This window comes from Trachypithecus francoisi, unplaced genomic scaffold, assembly GCF_009764315.1.
Source record: "Trachypithecus francoisi isolate TF-2019V2 unplaced genomic scaffold, Tfra_2.0 Lachesis_group1, whole genome shotgun sequence".
NCBI classification, from domain to species: domain Eukaryota; kingdom Metazoa; phylum Chordata; class Mammalia; order Primates; family Cercopithecidae; genus Trachypithecus; species Trachypithecus francoisi.
In genome coordinates this window covers 102,266,394-102,286,387 of record NW_022681454.1, presented here as the reverse complement: position 1 = coordinate 102,286,387, position 19,994 = coordinate 102,266,394, and the positions used below count along the sequence as shown (strand labels likewise).

Below are 19,994 nucleotides of genomic sequence, written 5' to 3'. Positions count from 1 at the left end.
TTTTTGAGACAGAGTCTTACTCTGTCACCCAGGCTGGAGTGTAATGGCATGATCTCAGCTCACTGCAACCTCTGCCTCCAGGGTTCAAGCAATTCTCCTGTCTCAGCCTCCCAAGTAGCTGGGATTACAGGTGCATACCATCACGCCTGGCTAATTTTTGTATTTTTAGTAGAGATGAGTTTTCGCCATGTTGGCCAGGCTGGTCTTGAACTTCTCACCTCAGGTGATCCAACCGCCTCAGCTTCCCAAAGTGCTGGGATTACAGGTGTGAGCCACCTTCCCTGGCCAGCAGTAGTGTTTAGCAGTGCTGTAGCCAGCAGGGTTTAGGAAAAGGGAAAGATACAAAGGGCTAGGCAGAGAAAGCTTGCACTATAGGAGACATGTGGGTGACCATATCTTATCCTAAGTAACAATGGATGTCAGATCTAAAATAGCAGGACTATACTCAAACTATACCAGTTGGGAGGTCTGAGTCTACTGAAATAGGTATACTGGTTTAGGACCTAGGTAGGGCAGGGGAAGGCATTTTTTCCGAAACTGAAATTTTGAATCTCCCTCTTTTTCTCTGGTTCTTTCATTACAACCTGAACAGACTAGTTCATTAATTTAGCAAATGTTTTTTAAAGCACTTATTATATGCCTGGCCCTGATCAAGGTGCTGGAAACAATGGAGAACAAGGGTGATGTTTACATTCCAGTGATGGGAGTTTTACAATAAAAAATTAAGTGATGATATGGAGAAAATTAAAATAGAATAATATGGTTGAAATTGACTAGGTGAATATTTTATATTAGGTAATCTTGAAGCCATCATTGAGCAGGTAACTCAATTGAAATTTGAATAAAAACAAGAAGCCAGCATGGGAAACAAGAGAAAAAGCACTCCATATAAACAGAACTGCTGATGCAAAAGTCTTTAGGTAGAAAAGAGCTAGTGATGTTTGAAGGAGATCATTACAATCGTGTATACTTAGACTCATCATGAATGTTGGTTGAGTGTCTGAAATGCTTGGGACCAGAAGTATTTTGGGTTTCAGAAATTTTTTTTCTGGATTTTGGAAAATCTGCAAGTACATAATGAGATAACTTGGGGATGGGTCTCAAGTGTAAACACATAATTTATTTGTGTTTCACATATATGTTTCACATTTTATGCAACATTTTAAATAATTTTGTGCTCAAAACAAAGTTTGTGATAAGTACTTATGCGTGGAATTTTCCACTTGTTGCATCATGTCAGCACTCAAAAAGTTCCAGGTTTTGGAGCATTTTAGATTTTGGATTTTTGGATTAGTGATGCTCAACCTGTATATATGAAGTCAACTGAATGGATATTCTTTTTTGCTGGTATTAGCACTACTGAATGATTATGATGTGCTAAGAATGCTTTATTTATTATATCCTTTTCCATAACAGCTCAGTGAGGTTGGGTACTGTTATTGCATTTTCAGATGAATAAATGTAAACAAAAATAATGAAGTAGCTTGCTTTGGTCACACAGTTACTCCATGATGGAGTCAGGATTTGAATTCTGCTGGTCTCACTTCAAGGTGTGTGCTCTTATCTACTACTCCAGAAACCATAAATCCTTTATTAGTAAAATATTTTGAATGGGACCCAAATATACATAGTACTAACAATTTCTCTGTTAATAGTAGTAAAGTTTACTGTCTTTTTAAGAAAAATAAATAAATAGAACTTTTTTCTACTTTAGAATGCACTATGTTGCCTCTCCTCTGTATTTATTTCATCTGTTTTTCTGACACCAGAGAAATTTTCATCATTATTAAACATTATCCTTTTGATAATATATTTGATTTCAATCTAAAATCAGCATGAGAGACATGCTAAAGTATATTTTTCAAGGAAATGTCACGTGGTGGGAGTGCTGGAGTTAAAACATATGTATATAAATGGCTTGGATTTAGTAAAAAATATATATATTCAAGACTTACCTTAATGGTTATTGTATACCCAGAATAGGTGCTTCTTTTGGCCACAACCTAATTCAATAAATACAAATTCTCCTATGTCTTCACTGTTTAGACTTTTAAATGCAAAATAATGGGCAATAGCTATTTAAAACATAGTGTACAGCCAGGTGTGGTGGCTCACATCAGTAATGCTGGCACTTTGGAGGCAGAGGCAGGAAGATTGCTTGAGGCCAGGAGTTTGAGACCAGCCTGGTCAACATAGTGAGACCCTATCTCTGCATGAAAATAAAAATAAAAATAAATAAAAAACTATAGTGTGTAAGCATGCACAAGCACGCATACGCAAAACCAACTGACCAAATAACCAAAGTAATCACAGAATTCCTGATGTTTACTTGCTAAAGGTATACTTTCTAGATTTAGATAACATTTAAAAAAATTTTCAGAAACTCAGAACCAAAGATTCTGGAGTTGAAGTAAATTAACCACAGAAAAACTCAAGTGGGATGCATCAACATTTCTCACTGGAAGGATGTCTATTATATATCTCTCTCTCGTCCTCCTAGGGTTGGAAACGTCATACTGATACCCAAATCTATACATAGTTCAGTTCACACTGCTCTCTAGAACTGTAGATCAGATTTTCCAACTGCATTCTTAATACAGGCCTGTGCCATCCAGAGACTTCAAGCCAAACATGTCCAAAAACTGAACTCTTTTACCATGAAACCTGTTTTCTTTCTGATATTCTATTTGTTAATAATATCATCATCCACTCATCATCCTCCAACCAAAGCCACATCTTCAGTTCACAATTATTTATCACTTGTAATAGTCTTCTAATTAAACACTCTGCCCTAAAGTCTCACCTTTTCATGCCCATTCCTTCTAAAATTCAAATGTATTCATGCTACTTCCCTTCTTAAAAGTCTTCACTGGTTCCCCACTGCTGATAGGACAGATTTTTTTTTTTTTTTTTTTTATTATACTTTAAGTTCTAGGGTACATGTGCATAACGTTTATATCATGTATAACTCCCCAATGCAATCCCTCCCTCCTCCCCCCTCCCCATGATAGGCCCCAGTGTGTGATGTTCCCCTTCCCGAGTCCAAGTGATCTCATTGTTCAGTTCCCACCTATGAGTGAGAACATGCGGTGTTTGGTTTTCTGTTCTTGTGATAGTTTGCTAAGAATGATGGTTTCCAGCTGCATCCATGTCCCTACAAAGGACGCAAACTCATCCTTTTTGATGGCTGCATAGTATTCCATGGTGTATATGTGCCACATTTTCTTAATCCAGTCTGTCACAGATGGACATTTGGGTTGATTCCAAGTCTTTGCTATTGTGAATAGTGCCGCAATAAACATACGTGTGCATGTGTCTTTGTAGTAGAGTAATTTATAATCCTTTGGGTATATACCCAGTAGTGGGATGGCTGGGTCATATGGTACATCTAGTTCTAGATCCTTGAGGAATCGCCATACTGTTTTCCATAATAGTTGAACTAGTTTACAATCCCACCAACAGTGTAAAAGTGTTCCTATTTCTCCACATCCTCTCCAACATCTATTGTTTCCTGACTTCTTAATGATTGCCATTCTAACTGGTGTGAGATGGTATCTCATTGTGGTTTTGATTTGCATTTCTCTGATGGCGAGTGATGACGAGCATTTTTTCATGTGTCTGTTGGCTGTATGGATGTCTTCTTTTGAGAAATGTCTGTTCATATCCTTTCCCCACTTTTTGATGGGGTTGTTTGTTTTTTTCTTGTAAATTTGTTTGAGTTCTTTGTAGATTCTGGATATTAGCCCTTTGTCAGATGAGTAGGTTGCAACAATTTTCTCCCATTCTGTAGGTTGCCTGTTCACTCTGATGGTAGTTTCTTTTGCTGTGCAAAAGCTCTTTAGTTTAATGAGATCCCATTTGTCAATTTTGGCTTTTGCTGTTTTAGACATGAAGTCCTTGCCCATGCCTATGTCCTGAATGGTACTACCTAGATTTTCTTCTAGGGTTTTTATGGTATTAGGTCTAACATTTAAGTCTCTAATCCATCTTGAATTAATTTTCGTATAAGGGGTAAGGAAAGGATCCAGTTTCAGCTTTCTACTTATGGCTAGCCAATTTTCCCAGCACCATTTATTAAATAGGGAATCCTTTCCCCATTTCTTGTTTTTGTCAGGTTTGTCAAAGATCAGATGGCTGTAGATGTGTGGTATTATTTCTGAGGACTCTGTTCTGTTCCACTGGTCTATTTCTCTGTTGTGGTACCAGTACCATGCTGTTTTGGTTACTGTAGCCTTGTAGTATAGTTTGAAGTCAGGTAGCGTGACGCCTCCAGCTTTGTCCTTTTGACCTAGGATTGTCTTGGCAATGCGGGCTCTTTTCTGGTTCCATGTGAACTTTAAAGCAGTTTTTTCCAATTCTGTGAAGAAACTCATTGGTAGCTTGATGGGGATGGCATTGAATCTATAAATAACCTTGGGCAGTATGGCCATTTTCACGATATTGATTCTTCCTATCCATGAGCATGGTATGTTCTTCCATTTGTTTGTGTCCTCTTTGATTTCACTGAGCAGTGGTTTGTAGTTCTCCTTGAAGAGGTCCTTTACATCCCTTGTAAGCTGGATTCCTAGGTATTTTATTCTCTTTGAAGCAATTGTGAATGGAAGTTCATTCCTGACTTGGCTCTCTGCTTGTCTGTTACTGGTGTATAAGAATGCTTGTGATTTTTGCACATTAATTTTGTATCCTGAGACTTTGCTGAAGTTGCTTATCAGCTTAAGGAGATTTTGGGCTGAGACGATGGGTTTTTCTAAATATACAATCATGTCATCTGCAAACAGGGACAATTTGACTTCTTCTTTTCCTAACTGGATACCCTTGATTTCTTTCTCTTGCCTGATTGCCCTAGCCAGAACTTCCAACACTATGTTGAATAGGAGTGGTGAGAGAGGGCATCCCTGTCTTGTGCCAGTTTTCAAAGGGAATTTTTCCAGTTTTTGCCCATTCAGTATGATATTAGCTGTGGGTTTCTCGTAAATAGCTCTTATTATTTTGAGGTACGTTCCATCAATACCGAATTTATTGAGCGTTTTTAGCATAAAGGGCTGTTGAATTTTGTCAAAAGCCTTTTCTGCATCTATTGAGATAATCATGTGGTTCTTGTCTTTGGTTCTGTTTATATGCTGGATTACGTTTATTGATTTGCGAATGTTGAACCAGCCTTGCATCCCAGGGATGAAGCCCACTTGATCATGGTGGATAAGCTTTTTGATGTGCTGCTGAATCCGGTTTGCCAGTATTTTATTGAGAATTTTTGCATCGATGTTCATCAGGGATATTGGTCTAAAATTCTCTTTTTTTGTTGTGTCTCTGCCAGGCTTTGGTATCAGGATGATGTTGGCCTCATAAAATGAGTTAGGGAGGATTCCCTCTTTTTCTATTGATTGGAATAGTTTCAGAAGGAATGGTACCAGCTCCTCCTTGTACCTCTGGTAGAATTCAGCTGTGAATCCATCTGGTCCTGGACTTTTTTTCGTGGGTAGGCTATTAATTGTTGCCTCAATTTCAGAGCCTGTTATTGGTCTATTCAGGGATTCAACTTCTTCCTGGTTCAGTCTTGGGAGAGTGTAAGTGTCCAGGAAATTATCCATTTCTTCTAGATTTTCTAGTCGATTTGCGTAGAGGCATTTATAGTATTCTCTGATGGTTGTTTGTATTTCTGTGGGGTCGGTGGTGATATCCCCTTTATCATTTTTTATTGCGTCTATTTGATTCCTCTCTCTTTTCTTCTTTATTAGTCTTGCTAGCGGTCTGTCAATTTTGTTGATCTTTTCAAAAAACCAACTCCTGGATTCATTGATTTTTTGGAGGGTTTTTTGTGACTCTATCTCCTTCAGTTCTGCTCTGATCTTAGTTATTTCTTGCCTTCTGCTAGCTTTTGAATGTGTTTGCTCTTGCCTCTCTAGTTCTTTTAATTGTGATGTTAAAGTGTCAATTTTAGATCTTTCCTGTTTTCTCTTGTGGGCATTTAGTGCTATAAACTTCCCTCTACACACTGCCTTAAATGTGTCCCAGAGATTCTGGTATGTTGTATCTTTGTTCTCACTGGTTTCAAAGAACATCTTTATTTCTGCTTTCATTTCGTTATGTACCCAGTGGTCATTCAGGAGCAGGTTATTCAGTTTCCATGTAGTTGAGCGGTTTTGATTGAGTTTCTTAGTCCTGAGTTCTAGTTTGATTGCACTGTGGTCTGAGAGACAGTTTGTTATAATTTCTGTTCTTGTACATTTGCTGAGGAGTGCTTTACTTCCAATTATGTGGTCAATTTTGGAATAAGTGCGATGTGGTGCTAAGAAGAATGTATATTCTGTTGATTTGGGGTGGAGAGTTCTATAGATGTCTATTAGGTCTGCTTGGTGCAGAGATGAGTTCAATTCCTGGATATCCTTGTTAACTTTCTGTCTCGTTGATCTGTCTAATGTTGACAGTGGAGTGTTGAAATCTCCCATTATTATTGTATGGGAGTCTAAGTCTCTTTGTAGGTCTCTAAGGACTTGCTTTATGAATCTGGGTGCTCCTGTATTGGGTGCATATATATTTAGGAGAGTTAGCTCTTCCTGTTGAATTGATCCCTTTACCATTATGTAATGGCCTTCTTTGTCTCTTTTGATCTTTGATGGTTTAAAGTCTGTTTTATCAGAGACTAGGATTGCAACCCCTGCTTTTTTTTGTTCTCCATTTGCTTGGTAGATCTTTCTCCATCCCTTTATTTTGAGCCTATGTATGTCTCTGCATGTGAGATGGGTCTCCTGAATACAGCAGACTGATGGGTCTTGACTCTTTATCCAGTTTGCCAGTCTGTGTCTTTTAATTGGAGCATTTAGTCCATTTACATTTAAGGTTAATATTGTTATGTGTGAACTTGATCCTGTCATTATGATATTAACTGGTTATTTTGCTCATTAGTTGATGCAGTTTCTTCCTAGCCTCGATGGTCTTTACATTTTCGCATGTTTTTGCAATGGCTGGTACCGGTTGTTCCTTTCCATGTTTAGGGCTTCCTTCAGGGTCTCTTGTAAGGCAGGCCTGGTGGTGACAAAATCTCTAAGCATTTGCTTATCTGTAAAGGATTTTATTTCTCCTTCACTGATGAAACTTAGTTTGGCTGGATATGAAATTCTGGGTTGAAAATTCTTTTCTTTAAGAATGTTGAATATTGGCCCCCACTCTCTTCTGGCTTGTAGAGTTTCTGCCGAGAGATCTGCTGTTAGTCTGATGGGCTTCCCTTTGTGGGTAACCCGACCTTTCTCTCTGGCTGCCCTTAAGATTTTTTCCTTCATTTCAACTTTGGTGAATCTGGCAATTATGTGTCTTGGAGTTGCTCTTCTGGAGGAGTATCTTTGTGGCGTTCTCTGTATTTCCTGAATTTGAATGTTGGCCTGCCCTACTAGGTTGGGGAAGTTCTCCTGGATGATATCCTGAAGAGTGTTTTCCAACTTGGTTCCATTTTCCCCCTCACTTTCAGGCACCCCAATCAGACGTAGATTTGGTCTTTTTACATAATCCCATACTTCTTGCAGGCTTTGTTCATTTCTTTTTCTTCTTTTTTCTTTTGGTTTCTCTTCTCGCTTCATTTCATTCACTTGATCCTCAATCGCTGATACTCTTTCTTCCAGTTGATCGAGTCGGTTACTGAAGCTTGTGCATTTGTCACGTATTTCTCGTGTCATGGTTTTCATCTCTGTCATTTCGTTTATGATCTTCTCTGCATTAATTAGTCTAGCTGTCAATTCTTCCACTTTTTTTTCAAGATTTTTAGTTTCTTTGCGCTGGGTACGTAATTCCTCCTTTAGCTCTGAGAAGTTTGATGGACTGAAGCCTTCTTCTCTCATCTCGTCAAAGTCATTCTCTGACCAGCTTTGATCCGTTGCTGGCGATGGGCTGCGCTCCTTTGCAGGGGGAGATGCGCTCTTATTTTTTGAATTTCCAGCTTTTCTGCCCTGCTTTTTCCCCATCTTTGTGGTTTTATCTGTCTCTGGTCTTTGATGATGGTGACGTACTGATGGGGTTTTGGTATAGGTGTCCTTCCTGTTTGATAGTTTTCCGTCTGACAGTCAGAAGGACTGTCTGTTGGTCTGTTGGAGATTGCTTGAGGTCCACTCCAGACCCTGTTTGCCTGGGTATCAGCAGCAGAGGTTGCCAAAGATAGAATATTGCTGAGCAGCGAGTGTACCTGTCTGATTCTTCCTTTGGAAGTTTCCTCTCAGGGATGACTCCACCCTGTGAGGTGTGGGGTGTCAGACTGCCCCTAGTGGGGGATGTCTCCCAGCTAGGCTACTCAGGGGTCAGGGACCCACCTGAGCAGGCAGTCTGTCCGTTCTCGGATCTCAACCTCCGCGTTGGGAGATCCACGGCTCTCCCCAAAGCTGTCAGACAGAGTCGTTCGCCTCTGCACCGCCCCCGCTGCTTTCCCTATTGGACCTCAGCTGTGGGCTGTCCTTAGAGGTGGAGTCTACAGAGACAGGCAGGTTTCCTTGAGCTGCTGTGAGCTCCACCCAGTTCGAGCTTCCCAGCAGCTTTGTTTACCTACTTAAGCCTCAGCAATGGCGGGCGCCCCTCCCCCAGCCTCGCTGCTACCTTGAGGATAGATCGCCGCAGACTGCTGTGTTAGCAGTGAGGGAGGCTCCGTGGGCGAGGGACCCTCCGGCCAGGTGTGGGATATATTCTCCTGGTGTGCCTGTTTCCTTAAAGCGCAGTATTGGGGTGGGAGTTACGCGATTTTCCAGGTGTTATGTGTCTCAGTTCCCCTGGCTAGGAAAACGGATTTCCTTCCCCCTTGCGCTTCCAGGTGAGGCGATGCCTCGCCCTGCTTCAGCTCACGCTGGTCAGGCTGCAGCAGCTGACCAGCACCGATTGTCCGGCACTCCCTAGAGAGATGACCCCAGTACCTCAGTTGAAAATGCAGAAATCACCGGTCTTCTGTGTTACTCGCGCTGGGAGTTGGAGACTGGAGCTGTTCCTATTCGGCCATCTTGCTCCGCCCCTCCAGGACAGATTTTTAACATTGAGACTTCATCATCTGGTTGAGCTCACTTCCTGTCACTCTTTTACTCCCATAATCTCATCATACTCTGGTCAGATGAAACTACCAGTTACTCTCCAAACACACCATGCTGTACCATCTTTATGAGGTTTTAAACATGCAGTTTACTTTGTCATGAATACTAATATTTCAGAAATTTCACACTTGTGGAACAGTAGTCTCTCAAGATATTAAAAGGAAAGAGATATAAAAAGATATTTAGAGAGAAAAATAGTGAGTTCTGCCATCAGGTAGCTTTAGAAAATTAATACATTTTCTACTTTTTTGGAGAATCACAGTGCTCACCAGCACAGTAAAAGTGCTAAGGAGTCTTGCAGTACAGAAACTGGTTAATCCAGAATAACACAGTATTTCCCCAGATTACTTGATAACTGAATATTTTTACTATCTAATTATCTTTAGGGACTATTTTAGGAAATCTACTTCAGGAAATATTGCTTCATCTACCTCTTTGCCTAAAAATGCCTACTTGCTCTTTAAAATCCTGTTCCAATGAATGCTGTGAGTCAACAAAGACACAGATCAGACTCTTTAGATTACAGACCCTTCCATCTCAGGATAACTGTGTTTCCCGGGGACCTCTAGAAATTACTTAAAATGCAAAATTCAGTTATATGCTACTTGGGCTCCTGTCACTGAGAAGGTAATATTAATATAAAGGAATAAAAGGCACCAAAATCATTTTTATTCCTTGAAATCGAGAGCTATAAAAACTATGTTTAAAAGTTCAAAGTTCAAATATATTAGTTATTCTAATATTTCTTCTTGAAAATTAACTTAGGAAAACAACATGACATATACAATGTAAACTTTAAAAATATCCTGAGAACATAAAGTCATAAGTAGTGTTCACCAGTTAAAATCAATCATTTAATTTTATACTGAAATAGCTAATTGTGTATAAGAACTCTTGAAGATAATGCTTAAAATTTAACATTTCTGGATACCCAATAAAAAACAGAATATAAACACCTCATTATCTTCTCTGAAATCCATCCCCTGATGTTAGAGACACAGACATAGTAGCATGAGGGCATTCATAAGTAACATTCGTGTATCTGCATACTCACAGAACAAGCATGATAATTTCCTCACTCGTTCAAACAAACCAAGAACTGCTAAAATCAGACTTGAAGTCTTACATATGTCTTCCTATTATTTAAATCCCAAATATATATGATACACAGAGAAACCAAATAGAAGAAAAAAAAATACCAGGGAGGTGTTGGTGAGCCAAATTTTGCCTTAATCTTATAAACATGTGGCTAGTTTTACTTTTAATTCAATACAGAGAAGTTAGAACTTTCTCCCTTCATTAGCCAATATAAGACAGGTAGACTTCCTAGAGAATTATGTAGGGCAGTAAAATAAATACTTTGTATTGATAGCCTCTAAAATTCACAAATGAATGATTTAATAAAAGACTTTGTGCTATTATTTATAATAAAAAAAAACTGGGTTAACATCTAAGAAATTTGTTACCTTTTAAGGAATCATATCCAAATACTGAGAAAAACATACTGGGATTAGTAGTAGAAGCAGCAACACTATAAATAACCCATTAATTTAAACAACCCAGAAAAACACAATTTCTCACTGAAGTATACTTTGAGACAATGTAAACAATGTCTTAGGAGGAAAATAGACCAGATATAAAATTAAGACTTACATTGAAAGTGGAAAACGAAAACCTGTCTTTACTTTTCATCATTAATAGAATACTAAGAAGAATTTCAACAGTTAATTCAACAAATATTTATTAGGTGCTTACGATGTGCTAGGCACCGTTTTAAGGGTTGGGTATATTGCAGTCCTTGCTGCCATGGAGTACACATTCCAGTGGGGGTTGATAGGTGATACACACAAAACAAATAAATACACTATATTAGGGGTTAAAAAGAAAAATTAGAAAGGGGAGAAAGAGCAAGGAAGAGGAAACTTACTACAGATAGGCTGATCTGAAAGGGCCTCTCTAATAAGGTGACATTGAGATCTGAATAAAGTGAGAGAGTAAGGTACATGGATTATGTAGGGGAAGAGTTTTCCAAACAAAGAGAGTAACAAGTATGCAGTAGTCTCCCCTCATCCTTGGGGACACATTCTAAGACCTTCAGTGAATGCCTGAAACCTTAGATAGTATTGAACCCGATTGCCATCAATCAGACCACATTTCTGCTCATGTCTTCTACCCATGAATTCAAGGACTTTTCCATCTTAACCAAAAACTTATCAGACACTGAAGTGGCCATAATTTTTGCAGCTTGAGGTACAGCAGCAAAACTAGAATGGATTCTTTTCCCTTCTTCATAATTTCATGGATAGATGTGTTCTTCCCATAGATCTTAGCAATCTCAGCATATGAGTTTTTTCTGTCCTTATTAGGTCAATAACTTTTACTTTTTCACTTAATGCTTGCATTTTATAGCTTCTGTTCGGTATATCCAAACTGTCAGCATCATTACTTTTGTGCTTTGGAGCCATTATTAAGTAAAATTTGGACTCAAGCACTGCAATATTGCAACCGTCGATCTGATCATCAAGATAGCTACTAAGTGACCATCAGGCTAGTGGTGTACACAGTGTGGATTTGCTGGACAAAGGGATGATTCATGTCCCAGGCAGAACGCAGTGGGATTGTGCCAGACTTCATCATGCTACTTAGAATGATGTGCAATTTAAAAGTTATAAATTATTTCTTTCTGGAATTTTTCATTTAATATTTTTGGGTTACAGCTGACTGCGGGTAACTAAACCACAGAAAGCAAAACTGCAAATAAGGGAGGACTGCTGCAGTTAGTGAATTCCAGACCACAGAAGAGAAGATCAAAGAAGTAGCCAGGGGCTAGAGTATGCAAAGCTTTGTAATCTATGTGGAAACTTTGGATTTTATTTTGAATTAGATGGATTTGGGGACATTATTTGACTTAAGTAGGAAGTCTAACTAGGTCACTACTGAAATAGTCAAGGCTAGACATGATAGTTGCTTAGATTAAGATACAGCAGTGGAGGTAGTGAGAAGTGATTTGGCTTGACATATATTTTAAAAACAGAGCTGATATAATTTGCTGATGGACTGATGTAGAGGGTAAAAATAAAGAGAGAGGGATAACTCTACAGTTTTGAGCCTGAGCAATTAGAAAGAATCAAACTGCCATATATTGTTTCACAGTGGACGTATAAGGACTAAGCCCTGAGTTTTTCAATGTTTAGAGATTTGGAAGCTGAACAACTGAAAAGGAGACTGATAAGGGGTTATTCTGTTGGTTTCTCAGAGGCAAACCAAGGGGTATTTCAAGAGAAAAATGATCAACTTTGTCAAATGCAGCTGATACATCAAATAAGATAAGGACTGAGACTAGTCTATTAGATTTAGTAAATAGAAGTCATTAGTAACCTTGACAACAGCAGTTTTATTACAATGATAGGACAGAAGTCTGATTATCATAGGATCATGAGAGAAGAAGGAAAACTGATACATGCACAAGGCATAATAGAAATACAAAAATCACCATTTAAATAACTGATTTGCATAGAAATCATCAATGGATGCTAAAACCATTGAGGAAAATTTACTGGAGGACACAATGGTCTCAAAGTAGCTCCTCAGAGACTATTATTACAAAGGGAAACCAGTATTCTTACAATGAAGAAATCTGACAGACATCATATTAACCAAGTGATCAAAGCTAATATCACAAACAATGTGTCAAACTGGTATCATGTGCTCCCTGCTGTGGTATACTCAAGGCATACACCATTAGCTCTATAGCAGGCTGGCCAAAATGTCTGAGTCACTCTGTTGTAGTCTTGCCAATAGTTTAATTTTCACCTAATGGAGGAAATAGATAAATTAAAATTGAGAACATTCTGTAAAATACCTGGAATAGATTCTTTTTCAAAATGTTAAAGTTAAGAAAGACAAAACAAATTTTATAGGACAGGATCCTATATTAAAAGATACTTAAGATATATGACAATTAAAAACAATGCCTATCTTTGATTGGTTATTGCATATTCAAAGAGAGAGTGAGAGCGCTATTGAACAACTGGGAGAATTTCAATATGGGCAGTATATTCCATAATATTATTATATTGATATCAAATTTCCTGTAGGTGATAATTGCATTGTGATTACATAAGAGAATGTCCTTTTTCTTAGGAGACATACATTGAAGTATTTTGGGATGAAATGTTATAATGTCTGCAGGGAACTCTCAAATGGTTGAAGAAAAATGTGTATATCAGATAAAGACAGAAGGTAAGACAAAATAGTAAAAACTGGTGATTCTATATGAAGGCTACATGAGTATTCATTGTACTACTTTTACAACTTTAAAAAATGGGTTTATAATTTTAAACAAAAGATTGGAGGAAGAGAGTGGAGGAAGAGAAGATGGAATCATGAATATCTAAGGAGTTTTGTTAAAGGGAAACACATACATGGCGTGGTTGGTGTAGGGTTAAGTGAGGTAAGGGAAGATTTTAAAAAGTGAAAGGTACCTTAGAATTTTTGCTATCTGATTGACATAACTGATGAGAAAAACTGTTGAGGACACAATGGGATGAAATAAGGGCACAGTGAGACACGGGCTAACAGGAATAAGATCGAAGGGCCTGTAGTGTATGGACATAGAAACAAGTATGTTGGTGTGTTTACTGATAAAAGAGGTAGAGCTCTTTTTAATTTTTCTATTTTCTCTCTGAATTAAGAGAGAAAGGGAGGAAGTACTGAACATTTGAAGAGAGGAAGAGATGATATGAAATACTTACGTACACTAAGTTGACTTGGAAAATCTGTATACGGATTGATGGTACCCACTTCCTTAAACAAAGTTCTGTGTAATTATAAAGATGAAAGAAACCCTAAAACTTACCAACTCTAATCCAGTTATTTCATAGGTAAAAACATAGAAACTTGGATATTCTTTTTAATTGATAGGTTCAGAGTAGGGAAACAGATAATGTGGAGAAAATAAGCATGGTTTAGTGGCCAAACATAAAAACAGTACCAAGAATATAAACCATTTATTGGAATCCTCCTACATGGCAGTACTATGGTAAGAACTTTGTATACCTTATCTCCTGTAGTGAAAACAAGCTATAGAAAACTACGTAAAGGTCTGCATTTGTCCTCCATTTTCCATATGAATAAAAGAAGCTCAAAAAGTTTAAATACTCTCTCTATAGTCAGATAACTGTTTTCATTTGTACTGGAGATATCTAAGTTAGTCTTATTTTGAGGGATTCTCAATGAGACTGCAAACTTTTATATTTACTCAACTCTATACCAACTGTTATAAGTCCTTGTACCTAGTAGATTTTCAGATATGTTTATTGAATCAAACACTTCAGTAAAGTTGACGCCTATTAAAGACAGTGTTGATCATCAGGCACTAAGGAAAAGCAGATGAATGAAGAAGGAACACAGGCAGAAACTGAAGTAGTAAATATAATGCAAAATCAACCTAAGTTTTTTCACTGATTAAATATACAGATGAAGCAAACTGAATTCAATGCTGATTGACATTCTAAATTTCTAACAGATGTAATGGGAAAATTTATTTAAAAAACAATGTTTCATACATGTATCAACAATAACGGCTTACACAGGGGGAGGGAAAGAAGATGAGGTAGAAGAATGGAGCCTAAATTAACTGGTAATTTATAAATTCTCACATAACAAGGGGAGCTTAAAAAGTAAAACTTGCATTGCCTCACTTTAGAGCAATGCCAGTTTTTTAATCCCTTCCTGACCCATTTTTATTCAGCACTGAAAAGGGTACATTGTTTGATTTGGGTATTAGCTTTTAAGGAGATTAGTTTCCAGGAAAAGTAAAGCATTTTGCATAAAAGAGCGATCCTGATACAAGGCATGAGAGTATACTCTGTTCCCAAACCACCTGTTAAAAAACAATAAAAACCAAAGAGAATCTTACATTCTATTCCCTTCCAAAATTACAGATGAAATTGAAAATAATTGTGTATTAAAAAATTCTCAGTGAAAAAATATTAGAAAATCTTTGAAAACAGACGTGCCTTCTAGAGTTTTAATAAAAGGGAAGCTGAATCCTTTTATTCATAAACAAGAAATGAAAAGTAGATTTTTTTATTCATGGATGTCAATCTGCATTAGATTATTAATTATGGGTTATAATGCAATTAAAATAAAAACAGTGGAGAAACACATAAAGCTTGTAAATCTTCATGTAATTTTTTTAAAGAGATTTCTGGCTTGGTCTTAACCCTTCAGAAAAATTAGTCCATATATTCCATATGGGTTTCAGATTAGTTTTTTCTTAGCCCTATCAGTTTTAACACCCTTTTACAATAAATATTTTATAATATCCCTTTTGAATTATTGAATTTAGCTTACTGACCTATGTAATCTAAATAAAAATAAATATAATAGGTATAATATAAAGAAGAAATAAAATCAGTATTTTACTATGCAGCCATAAAAAAGGAACGAGATCATGTCCTTTGCAGAGACATGGATAGAACTGCAAGCCATCATCATCAGAAACTAACATAGGAACAGAAAACCAAACAATGCATATTCTCACTTATAAGTGGGAGCTGAACGATAACAACACATGGACACATGGCAGGGGAGCAACACACACACGGGGCCTGTTGGAGGGGAGGGTGGAGAGCATCAGGAATGGATGCTCGGCTTAATTCCCAGGTGATGGGATGATCTGGGCAGTAAATCAACATGGCACACATTCCCCTATGTAGCAAACCTGCATATACTGCACACGTACCCTTGAACTTAAAGATTGAAGAAAAAAAGAATCATTATTTTAGAATAGAATAAGTATTGCAATGTGTAGATTGCTCAGTCATGATTACTAGAGGACAAAAAAAAGTCCTCCACGAATTTCTACAGCATCCTCAGGTATTTAACAGAATTTAATAATTTCTACAATACCCCTAGGTAATTAACGTTAAATAATCATGACATATAAATCCTCTGAATTAGGTGACGCTCTCTCTAAAATTTAACGCAATATTTTGTTACTGAAATTTACTCTTCACTAACCCAAAGCATCAGAATTTTTAGAAGACATACCATAATTTAGGAGATTATTCTATTTTGAATAATTCCCTTTCATAAAAACCATCTAATATATACTATTATCCAATACTCTATTTAATAGAAAAGTTTCTTTATTTAAGTAAATGAATGTTATTTTAAAAGCAAGCTTCCTGATATAGCCATCTGTTTATGTTTTACATTGTAATAATAACAACAATGAATCACCGATCTGATATTTTTGGAAAATTTCTGATAACGAAATACTACCAGATAACTAAAATATACTCTTAAGAACCAATTTTTTTGTTCATACATAGAAATACATTTTAAACATACATGAGTTATAAATAATAATGGTAATGATAAAAACTACTGAAGTGTCCATTATCCAGCTTTACAAAAACAAAAAATTAGTAGTATTTTTGAAGTCCTATGTACATGTCTCTAACCAACTGTATCTCCCTCACCTTTCCCAGCCCTGAAATAACCACTATACTGAACTTTGTGTTTACCATTCTATTGGTTTTCTTTTGAGTTTTACCACATAGATATGTATTTCTAATAATATATCATTCAGATTTGAAGTTTCCTAAACTTCATATAATTGGAATTATATGTATACTTCTTGCACTTTTTATACAACATCATGTTTTCAAGTTGCATCCATGTTGACATATGGAGCTACATTTTATTTTCACTACTCTTAGTATTACATTGTAGAGCTATAATATAATTTGTCCATTCTCCTGTGGATAGTCATTTGGGATATTTCAATTTTTTCTGCTATTACAAATAACCCAAAACATTTTTTACAACTTTGAAATTTCTTGTCAGTTACATGTTTCTTAGCCTTCTTTAAAAAACTTGAACATAATTTCATCTTTTCTTAATGACTGTGTCATATTTATGAGTATCAATTATAAATAATATAGCATTATAATAATGCCCTCAGGTTATAGAGATATACATTCTAATTTGTATGAGAATCAGTAAATTTAGTCTGCTTTTTATACTTTTTCTATCTCCTCTCTCACTCTGAGGCTTTTGACAAGAAGCTTCTTGATGCTATCAATGTTTATTTTAACATTCTCTACATTCACTATTTCCCCTGTAGAACTGGAGGCCAGCCATTTGAGAATAGTACCAACAAGAAGGAAAGATAGATTATGAATGAAAAACCAAATGGAGCTTTTCTCAGGGAAATGCATGTTGCCATATGAGATAAAAAATATTGTGGAAGGAACAAAGGTTTTGATATTTCATATTTGGCCCATTAGCTGTCTGACCTTGTCAAATACTTCTGAGTATTTGCCTTTTCATCTGTAAAATGTAAATAACAATAGTATTTGTAGGACTATTGTGAGAAATAAATAGTACTGCAGCAGAGTCCCAGCAAACCAGTGGCCTTCAGTAAATGTCCACATCTATTCACCTCACACTAGAGTATGGTGCTTGCCCAACTACTTCAAGAGATCAGAGACTTCTTGGCTTACTCCTGATTCCAGATACATTCTATGTGATCCCAGATATATGACAATCTCTATGGTAATGTGGTGTTATTATAGCGTTACAAACATAGCAAACGCCTCATTAAAAATGTTAAGAAGCAGATTGCTACTGCAGGAAAACTGTATTATGGCTTAAGAGAACCTCCTCAATACAAAGAAGAGGACAGACAGAAAAAAAGAATTAAAGAGAACAGAAATATGAGGAGTATGGTGAATAGATGATGAAATGTAAGCTTATGGATAACCAGTGTTCCTGAAGACCAGAATACATGGAAGGAAAATTGTATTCAAAACATAAATTGTCTTGAAGGAAGGAAATATTACTAGAGAGAAAACAGATATAAATTATATTTCAAAGAACTCACCTGGTATGGTAAAAATAACAAAAAGATTCTACTGCCTTTAAGTATCCTAAGAAAAAAAATGAATAAACAGGCAGAGGTTTTGATCAGACAGAGTATTAAGGCATGAAGGCTGGAAAACAGGTTATGCACAAGTATAGAAAAGACAGGTTGGCCTCAGATCACTCTATAGTATTATATGCCACATAATGGAGCAACATTTGAAGAGACAATTGTGACTTAAGAATACTTTACACAGCTGCATTTATATATGAAGGCACTAGAACCATATTCAAGTATTTAGAGAGATACCTTCTCTGACAAAACAAGCAAACCAAACAAACAATATCATGATGTGCCAAGCTTTAGTCTAAGTAGTTTTTATATACTGTACTATCCCATTTCATCCTCATAAACATTATCTTCATTTTACAATAAGAATAAATTATATCCTTCATTATATTCATTTTACAATTAGGGATATCCTTCATTATCTATATTTTACAATGAAGTTAAGAGTGTGCTTACAAAAGTTAATAAATTTCCCAAGTCACATAGCTAGTAAATAGAAAAGTAGAAGTCTAACCAGGTCTGTCAGAACTCATAGGTTTGGCTTCATAAGCACCCACTGAATGGCTCTTGGAAAAGAAAATTTTTAAAGGAGAAGTTATAAAATGATGCCAACTATCACCAGAAAATAACAGTGGATTTTATGTAATCTTGGTGCAGATAATTTTTCTAAATCTGTCATCAAAAGTTTGACTTTAATTTTATTTACTTTAAATTTTTGTTCCCAATATTACCCATTTTTCTTTTCATTAAAAAAATCAGAGAATACTGCATGCTCATTATAGTGGAAAAATGAATCAAACAATATATTGATGAACTTTATACAGGAGTCATGTTACCCATAATAGATACTTATTTACTTCTTAATTCGATTTCATCAAATTAAATCAGAATTTTAACATGTCATTTTAAATCATTTTATTACTTTAAAAAGACTTGTAAGAAGAAAACTACCCTTTATTCTTTAACACTACCACCCTAATACAATTCATTTAACAAGGTTTGCACTCATTCCATCTTGATATCTCCAAGGCCTAGAGTAGAATGGATAAATGAGAAACAGTCAATTCTCATTATTTGCAGATTCTATATTTGTGCATTTGCCTACTTGCTAGAATTGTTTGTAACTCAAAACTCCATTCTTGAGTTGCATTTGTAGTCATTTGTGAATATGCACAGACAGTGAAATATTTGAGACACCTAATTACATGTTCCCAGCTGAAGTTACACTTGATCTTAGCCAAAAGGTCGAGAAGCAGTCCTAGCTGAGGTGGAACAAGATGACTATCTTTCTTGTTTCAGCTCTCATATTATAAACAAGTATCCTTCTCATGGTCTATTTAGTTCTTCATTTTTCAAATTTTTGTGCTTTTTTTTGGGGGTATTTTGCTATTAAAATGGCTTCCAGTGCTGAAATGCTATCTAGTGTTCCTAAGTACAAGAAGGCTGTGATGCACCTCATAGAGAAAATTTATGTTAGATAAGCTTTGTTCAGGCATGCATTATGGTGCTGTTGGCTGTGAACTCAGTGTAAGTGAATCAACTATATATATTAAATAAGGTATCTTTAAATAGAAACACATATAAAATAAGGCTATGTATTGATCAGTTGATAAAAATGGGACCAGAGGCTTGCAAGAACTTAACCCTGTATTTCCCCTATACAAAAGCCTAATCCAGAGCAAGGCCCTAATTCTCTTCAATTCTATAAATGCTGACAGGGGTGAGGAAGCTACACAAGAAAAATTGGAACCTAGCAGAGATTGGTTCATCAGGCTTAATAAAGAAGATATCTCCATGACATAAAAGTGCAAGATGAAACAGCAAGTGCTGAAGTAGAAGATGTAGCAAGTTATCCAGAAGATCCAGATAACTGATGAGGTGGCTACACTAAAGAACAGATTTTCAATGTACATAAACTAGCCCTCTATCAGAAGAAGATGTCATCTAGGACTTTCATATCTAGAGAAGGAAGTCAATGCCTAGCTTCAAAGGAC

The 19,994-nt window shown here is 36.5% G+C and overlaps 1 protein-coding gene across 2 annotated transcripts in view; it reads right to left on the bottom strand.

Moving 5' to 3' along the window:
- Positions 1–19,994, bottom strand: part of GSTCD (glutathione S-transferase C-terminal domain containing) — a 142,155-nt gene that overhangs the window by 38,406 nt on the left and 83,755 nt on the right. The gene's annotated exons all lie outside the window — the stretch shown is intronic.